This window comes from Rhinopithecus bieti, unplaced genomic scaffold, assembly GCF_001698545.2.
Source record: "Rhinopithecus bieti isolate Rb0 unplaced genomic scaffold, ASM169854v2 scaffold_10548, whole genome shotgun sequence".
NCBI classification, from domain to species: domain Eukaryota; kingdom Metazoa; phylum Chordata; class Mammalia; order Primates; family Cercopithecidae; genus Rhinopithecus; species Rhinopithecus bieti.
The window spans coordinates 1,477,810-1,485,659 of record NW_016806834.1 but is presented as its reverse complement, the minus strand read 5'-3'; the positions used below and the strand labels follow the sequence as shown (position 1 = coordinate 1,485,659).

The 7,850-nt window shown below is 52.9% G+C and overlaps 2 protein-coding genes across 2 annotated transcripts in view; one reads left to right on the top strand and one right to left on the bottom strand.

Annotated features, from left to right (window-relative positions):
- The window catches only part of CERS2 (ceramide synthase 2), a 9,671-nt gene extending 7,396 nt beyond the window's left edge, over window positions 1-2,275 (bottom strand). Inside the window, exon 1 of the mRNA XM_017877762.1 lies at window positions 2,222-2,275. The gene's annotated coding sequence lies outside the window, so the exon portion shown is untranslated. The remainder of the gene's footprint in view (window positions 1-2,221) is intronic.
- The window catches only part of ANXA9 (annexin A9), a 27,756-nt gene that overhangs the window by 625 nt on the left and 19,281 nt on the right, over window positions 1-7,850 (top strand). Inside the window, exon 2 of the mRNA XM_017877764.1 lies at window positions 1,053-1,169. The gene's annotated coding sequence lies outside the window, so the exon portion shown is untranslated. The remainder of the gene's footprint in view (window positions 1-1,052; window positions 1,170-7,850) is intronic.

Sequence of the window (7,850 nt, the reverse complement as noted above, 5' to 3'; positions counted from 1 at the left end):
GGGGCCGGGGTAGGGGGCAGGCAAAGTAGGCACTAGAGCATGGTCAAGGGCAGACACCTGGGCAGTGCAACTTCCTCATCCCCAAGATGAGATAGCACCTGTCCTCTTCCACCCCAAGCAGGGAGAGTGGAAGACTTGGGAAATGCAGATTAATGGGGGCTTTTACACCAAGGTTGCAGGCTTCCCATGACCACAGCCCTCCCTGGTGGTCCTGTACCTCCATTAGCAGAGAGGCACTACCCCCCTCTCCCCAGCAGGGAGGCCCCAGATTCAGCAGGGTCAGGACCTCTGACTCAACATGAGGGGAGGGGAGGGCAGCAGGGGCCTGGCCGGCCTCACTTACACATCCCCACAGAACCAAAGAGTTGGGTCCCTGTGGCAGTGCTGGGGAGGCCTCTTAGCACCAGCATACGGATCCAAGCAAGACCCCATAAACAACAGGCTGGGGCAAGAAAAGGTGAAGTTTACACAGGGTAGGGAGACAACACTGTTTTTCCAGGCCTGCTGGGCCTTCAGGGCAGTTACTTGACTTCTTGTGGAGAAAATCACATCTACAAACACTTTTCCACCCAGACTTCCCCCATACACATGAAGAGACATGGTATCTGTCTACGCTCTCTCACACACACACCTGCCTTAGAGGCACAGATGCCACTTTCTGAGGCACAGGCTGGAGAGGGGCCAGAAGAGCAGGGATTTAACTGGCATTGGATTAACAGGAACTTGAGCAGGACTCTGCCCAGCCCCAACCTTTGCCCCAGCTCTGACTGACATCCCCACAAGACCCCTCTAGGTGGATGAAAGGTGCAGAGGGTCCCCACGGGAGTTTGTAGATCCAAAGGACTGAGAGGGCAGCTGTTTGGGCCTGAGAGGAAGGAATTCTCTCTGACTCCATGTGGTCAGTCTGACTGGCTCTCACAGTTTGGAGGAATAACTGAGGAAAATAGAAAGGGGTTGTTGACAAGAGAGGAGTGACAAAGGTCCCACTGGCTCCCTGCTTCCACTGAAGAAGTCCTGAATAGTCTCTTCCTTGTTGAAAACTTTTTTTTCAGGCAACAGCAGGAGGTCATGAACTAGAAGTTGACAAGCCACGGATGGAGCCAAGGAGAGGTGTGTTATCCCTCCAGGCTGCAGGATGGGCCTCAAAATAAGCCAGATTGTAAGAAGAGGTGGGTGAAAGGCGGTCAGAACAGCAGTCCTCAGCCCCATCTGGCCTACAGCTTGTCTGGAAAGTCCCACCAAAGGGCTCCACAGACCCAAACACTGCAGGAGACTATGGCCCCAGGGGTGCTGAAGGACACAGTGAAGGATCAGCCAGCCTGTGGCCAGTGACAGGGGAAAAAGGAGGCCCTTCCTCCCAGGGGAAAATCTGGCCAGAGGCCCCAGTGAGGGGAGTGGGGGCCCAGGGGAGAAAAGGATCTCTCTCTGGAACACAGACTGTGCAGATCATGGTATGGTCAGGGCCAGGTCCTCAGGGCCAGGGCTGCAGACAAGTCCTTACCCTTAGGAGCCCCTTTACATGTGCAGCCACTCACACCCAGGTGCGGTCACCCCGACTCCGGTATGGGGCAGCAACCCCCACCCACCCCTGCCCCAGCACAGATATGGGGGTGACTGTCTGCTGGAGGCCTGCTGGCACTCAGTTCTCCAGGAACAGGGGTGCACTGCATTCGTCACGATCCTCAGAACCCCCTGAACCTGGGCCTGGCAACTCAGGTGACTGAAACCAGATTTTGATGCCAGGAGCCGGGCTTAGGGAGGGAGAAACTCCAACTGAAGGCTAAAGATGAGTGCTCTAACACCTGCAGTTAACCCACTTGCCACGGGCCTCTGGTGATTAACAAGCTACGGCCCAGAAAGCCAGTTCCACCAGGAGCTCCCTTGCCAGCCATCCACACCTCATAACGGTATGCCTTAGCCCTGCCGGGCCGGGGCAGGCGCTCTGGGCCGCTCCTTCCTGTTTCCCGTTAAGCACATGGAAGCTCTGACCTCGCCTACGAGGTGGGCACGGTGGGCCAGTAGGAAGAAAACGGGGCAGGGCCCTCCCCTCTCCTCCCACCCGAGCCACAGGACGCGTCCAGGCGGGGGCAACCCCGCGGACCGCTGCCAGAGTGGAGGCTCTCGCGCCAATGGTCACCAAGCTCCTCCACTCTCCAACAAAGGGGCGCCTGCGGCTCGGCCCCGTCGCCCGCAGCCCCCGCGTCCCCACCTCCCGCCCTACCTGTTGCCCAGGAGGGCTCCTCCGGCTCGGGGCGGCGCTGCCGCGGACACCGCGGCGCCANCGAGCGGCGGCATTCCTGCCCCTCACTCCTACCCAGCCCCACCCACCCCCAACTGCTGTGCGGCCCCCGGTCCCCGCCGGAGTGGGCACATTCCCACTTCCAGCCCCACGGGGCGCGGGCGGAGGAGGGCGCAGCCCGGGGGTCCTGCCCAAGTGCCTCGCGCCGAAGCTGAAAACCTCTCCAGGGCAGACCGAAGCAGCCGAGCCTCGAGACCCAGTCAGAGCCTGCAACCCCTCGGGCGACCCTCGCCTACCCCGCCGTAAAAGCCGCGGACTTTCCACCCAGGTGCTGCGGGACCTACCCCGGTGGCAAGGAAAAGCAAACCCGAACGTGCGCACACCCGAGGGCCCTGTCTCAAAGAGCCACCTCAACTTTTGTTTTGTAAAATGTATTTGAGTTTTCAAATGACACCACATTTATCCGTATTCGATTTCGTGTTAAAAAGTGTTTCCCGGACGGGCGTGGTGGCTCACGCCTGTGATCCCAGCACTTTGGGAGGCTGAGGCGGGCAGATCATCTGAGGTCAGGCGTTCGAGACCAGCCTGGCCAACATGGTGAAACCCCGTATCTACTAAAAATACAAAAATTAGTCGGGCACGGTGGCACGCACTTGTAATCCCAGTTACTTGGGAGGCTGAAGCATGAGAATAGCTTGAACCCTGGAGGTGGAGTTTGCAGTGCGCCCAGATCTCGCTGCTGCACTCCAGCCTGGGCGACAGAGCGAGACTCCCTCTCAGGAAAATAAAATAAAAGTGCTCTCCCCTTGGCCTGGCGCAGTGGCTCATGCCTGTAATCCCAGCACCTGGGGAGGCCGAGGCAGGCAGATCACTTGAGGTCAGGAGTTCAAGACCAGCCTGATTAATATAGCGAGATCCCCCATCTCCTTTATAAATTTAAAAAGAAAAAAAGTTTTCCCCTTGTGTGGTAAAATTACTGTTTCGGAAGTAATTACTGTTGGAAGATGCAACATGTTTTCCCTAGAAAGCTGGTCTTAACTCCTAACGTGAACGAATGATGACTAAGATGTATTTGAGGGCTCCTATACAGGGAGAGCTGCAGCTTACTCCATGGAGAGGTACTTTTGTCAAATTTCTAACCTAGATGAAGTGTTGCCTTTTTTACGCTGTCGCAATCAGAGCCTCTGACACTAGCTTGTTTCCCGTTTATCTGGTCAAGTCCTGGTAGGAAGGAGTGCAACCCCCACTAATCCTGTTGGAGGGCCCATCCCTCATCTCAGGCCCTTTCTGGAGAGTAAGGAGGCAGAGGCTGTCCGACCCGTTTGTTCTGCCTCTCTTTTCACGGGGATACGCAGCCCAGGCACACCATGGGAAAGATGGGAGTGGTGGCCCCTAACCCACTCTGAGCTGAGGGCTTCTCCAGGCTTTTTTTTTTTTTTTTTTTTTTTGGAGACGGAGTCTCGCTCTGTCGCCAGGCTGGAGTGCAGTGGCTCGATCTCGGCTCACTGCAAGCTCCGCCTCCTGGGTTCACGCCATTCTCCTACCTCAGCCTCCTGAGTAGCTGGGACTACAGGCGCCCGCCACCTCACCCGGCTAATTTTTTGTATTTTTAGTAGAGACGGGGTTTCACCGTGGTCTCGTTCTCCTGACCTTGTGATCCGCCTGCCTCGGCCTCCCAAAGTGCTGGGATTACTGGCGTGAGCCACCACGCCCGGCCTTCTCCAGGCTTTTCTAAGCCCCAGGCCTGCCTGATTTCCCAGTTTCCAGCAACCCCTCCAGCCACATTTTCTCCTCCCTCCCTTATTAGCATGTCTTCCATTGTATCTTTCTTTCCTTTCTTTTTTTTTTTTTCCTTTGGAGATGAGGTCTCACTCTGTCACTGCAGCCTCAACCTTCCAGGCTCAAGCTATCCTCCACCTCAGCCTCCCAAGTAGCAGGGACCACAGGCGGCACCACCACGCCCGGCTAGTTTTTGTATTTTTGGTAGAGACATGAGATTTCACCATGTCACTCACGCTAGTCGTGAACTCCTGAGCTCAAGCCATCCACCCTCCTTGGCCTTTCAAAGTGCTGGGATTACAGGCGTGAGCCACCTTGCATCCCAATTGTCTCTTTCTACCCCATTGGAACTCTCCTCCTTCATTCTTCTAATTCCAAAGTTCCCTCTTCCTTTCTTCAGTGCTCTCCCCAGAATCCTTATCTGCTACCTACACACCTTTTTTCCAGCACAGTTCCAGGGCTCTTTGGGCCGCAGCTCACCTTCTGGTCTCTCTCTAACACTCTCCACACCTCCGTCCTACTCATCTTCCTTCTTTTAGTCCTGATTCCCTCTCTTGTGGTTTTCCTAAGTGCCAAGCTTTCCTGTAGTCCCCACCAGACTTTTGAAATGCTTCCTCAGGAGAACTGAAGACTGGTTAACTTTTTTTTTTTTTTTTTTAAGATAGCAGTGGGGAGGGGAAGTTCTGGGGCTGAAGTCGGATAACCAGGGCCTGAGAAATAAAGATAAGAGGGTATATTCTTGGCCGGGCGCGGTGGCTCAAGCCTGTAATCCCAGCACTTTGGGAGGCCAAGACGGGCGGATCAGGAGGTCAGGAGATCGAGACCATCCTGGCTAACATGGTGAAACCCCGTCTCTACTAAAAAATACAAAAAACTAGCCGGGCGCGGTGGCGGGCGCCTGTAGTCCGGCCACTGCACTCCAGCCCGGGCGACAGAGCGAGACTCCGTCTCAAAAAAAAAAAGAGGGTATATTCCTCCCCCAGGAGACAAAAGAGAAGGTGGATGGAGAAGGGGAAACTGGGCCTCATCCAGCATTGGGATGATGCGACCAGCTCTGTCAACATGCCTGACGAGACACACACCGCTTGCCTTGGCTGGACCGGAGACTGTGATCACCACCCTTCCAACCCATCCCCCAGCACGCAGGCTGGCATGGCCACGCCCACAGTGCCCCAAGTGCCGCCTGCCTTGCAGTGACTCACTTCCTCTGTATGGGCTGCTGAGGTGTCCCAAGGAGAGGACAGGCCATCTCCAGGCCTTCAGCCCATAGTTTAGATATCTGGCCTGGCTTTGTGGATAGGCAAGCATACATGGATCCCAAATGTGGAAGGTGGGTTTTTTCAGGTCAGGTGGAACTGTAAACACTGAAACCTATTTGAGTAAGAAACAGAGCCTAGCTAGTACCTAATGGAGATTCAGGGGCCAGGAGTTTCGGGAGGAAACATTTCCTAACAAAAGGTAAAATAGCCAAGAGGAGTTTCTATGTATTCTGAAATCAGGCAATGGAAAGTATTTGCAGAAAAGCAATGTAGGGACCAGGCCCGGTGGCTCATGCCTGTAATCCCAGCACTTTGGGAGGCCGAGGTGGGTGGATCACCTGCAGTCAGGAGTTCAAGACCAGCTTGCCCAACATGGTGAAACCTCATCTCTACTAAAAATACAAAATTTAGCTAGGCATGGTGGCACATGCCTGTCTGTAGTCCCAGCTACTTGGGAGGCTGAGGCAGGAGAATTGCTTGAACCTAGGAGGGGGAGGTTTGTTGCAGTGAGCTGAGATCATGCCACTGCCCTCCAGCCTGAGTAGCAGAGCGAGACTCTGTCTCAAAAATAAATAAATAAAAGGCTGGGTGCGGTGGCTCATGCCTATAATCCCAGCGCTTTGGGAGGCCAAGGTGGGTGGATCACCTGAGGTCAGGAGTTTGGGACCAGCCTGGCCAACATAGTGAAACCCCATCTCTATTAAAAATACAAAAATTATCTGGGCATGGTGGTGCATGCCTGTAATCCCAGCTACTTGGGAGGCTGAGGCAGGAGAATTGCTTGAACGAGGGAGTCGGAGGTTGCGATGAGCCGAGATCATACCACTGCACTCCAGCCTGGGCCACAGAGTGAGACTCTGCCTCAAAAAAAAAAAAGAAAAGAAAAGAAAAAGAAAAGAAAAGGTGGTAGATTAGATCCTCTCTAAGATTTTCTCCAACTCTGCAATTCTAAAATGTACAACATGGGGATGGAAGGTGATCAGTACATCTGTAAACAACTGCAGTCCGGCCCTGAAGTTGAACAAAACAAAACCTAGGGAGAGGAATGAGATTGCAGCAGGTTTCAGCGCAGCGATTGTGAAGGCATCACACACACACTCCTCACAGGCAAGAACTTCGCTTCTGCCATGTGACTGAGCCTCTGTTGGCCTTCAAATTCAGAGTTCAACCTGGCAGGCCGGCCAGGAGTCCCTTGGAGAGGTTTGGCTTGAGGAAACAGGAGGCCTCACGATTCCTTCAGTTCCCTCTAAGTCTGCTGGGCAGGTAGCCAGAAGAAACTCTGAAGTGCACAGAAAGCCAAGGGCCAGGGGGACCCCAGCTGCGGAGCTGCAGTACCATGTTTACCCAGCCTAACTGCGGTCACCCAGTCTCCTGCATGTGTCCGAGGTCAGCCTCGGCAGCTCCCCTGAGTAGGTATATACCTGAGGCTCTTCCCCTGATGCTACTTGCATACCAAGTCCACCCAGGAACCTGGCGTCCTCAGGAGGCTGCACTTCCCAAGTGGGCTAAGACAGCCCCTTGATATGTTGGGCTGGAGCCAGAGACCTCAAGGGGCCACTAGGGGACTCGAGACGCTTAGTGGCTGCTGGCGCCCTCTTGTGGCCATTTTGGGGATTGGCAAGAAAAGTTTCGGAAGCGAGCCAAGATCCGAATTCTTGGGCAGGTAATAGTAACAGTAACAGTTACCATGTAAGAATACTTATTGTTATATATTAGATAACATTGTGACATGTCTACTTAACGGCGCTGTGCCCAGAACTCTTCTAAGTACTTTGTATGCACTATATTTATTTAATTCTCACAACAACCTATAACATAAACACTGTTATGTGTTTGTTGATGATTAGGAAACTGAGCACAGAATAGTTGTCCAAGGTCACACAGACGACCAGAATCCCAACTCTAAGAAGTCTGGCTCCAGAAGCTTTGCTTTTAGCCACCATGCTGAGACTGAGTTCCATTTTGGGGTTGTCAGGTGAAATACAGGACACACTGTTAAACTATAATTTCAGATAAACAAAAAATAATAATTACAGGCTGTGGCTCACGCCTGTAATCCCAGCACTTGGGGAGGCCAAGGCGGGCGGATCACGAGGTCAGGAGTTTGAGACCAGCCTGGCCAACATGGTGAAACCCTAGCTCTACTAAAAATACAAAAAGTTAGCCAGGCATGATGGCAGGCGCCTATAATCCCAGCTACTCGGGAGGTGGAGGCAGGAGAATTGCTTGAACCCGAGAGGCAGACGTTGTAGTGAGCCAAGATCATGCCACTGCACTCCAGCCTGGGCAACAGGGAGAGACTCTGCCTCAAAAAACCAAAATGTTAGTATATTTAATGAAATATTTGGGTCATATTTGTACCAACAAATGATTCCTCATTTATGTGAAATTCTAATTAAGCTGCATGTCCTGTATTTTTATTTATTTAATCTAACACCCCTGCTTCACAAGGGCACTTTTCTCTGCCACATGCAATTACACAGATTACCTTTTTTTTTTAATTTTTTTTTTTTTTTTTTTTTTTTTTTTTTTTTTTTTTTTTTTGTGGGGTTTTTCTTTTTTTCCCCGGCGGG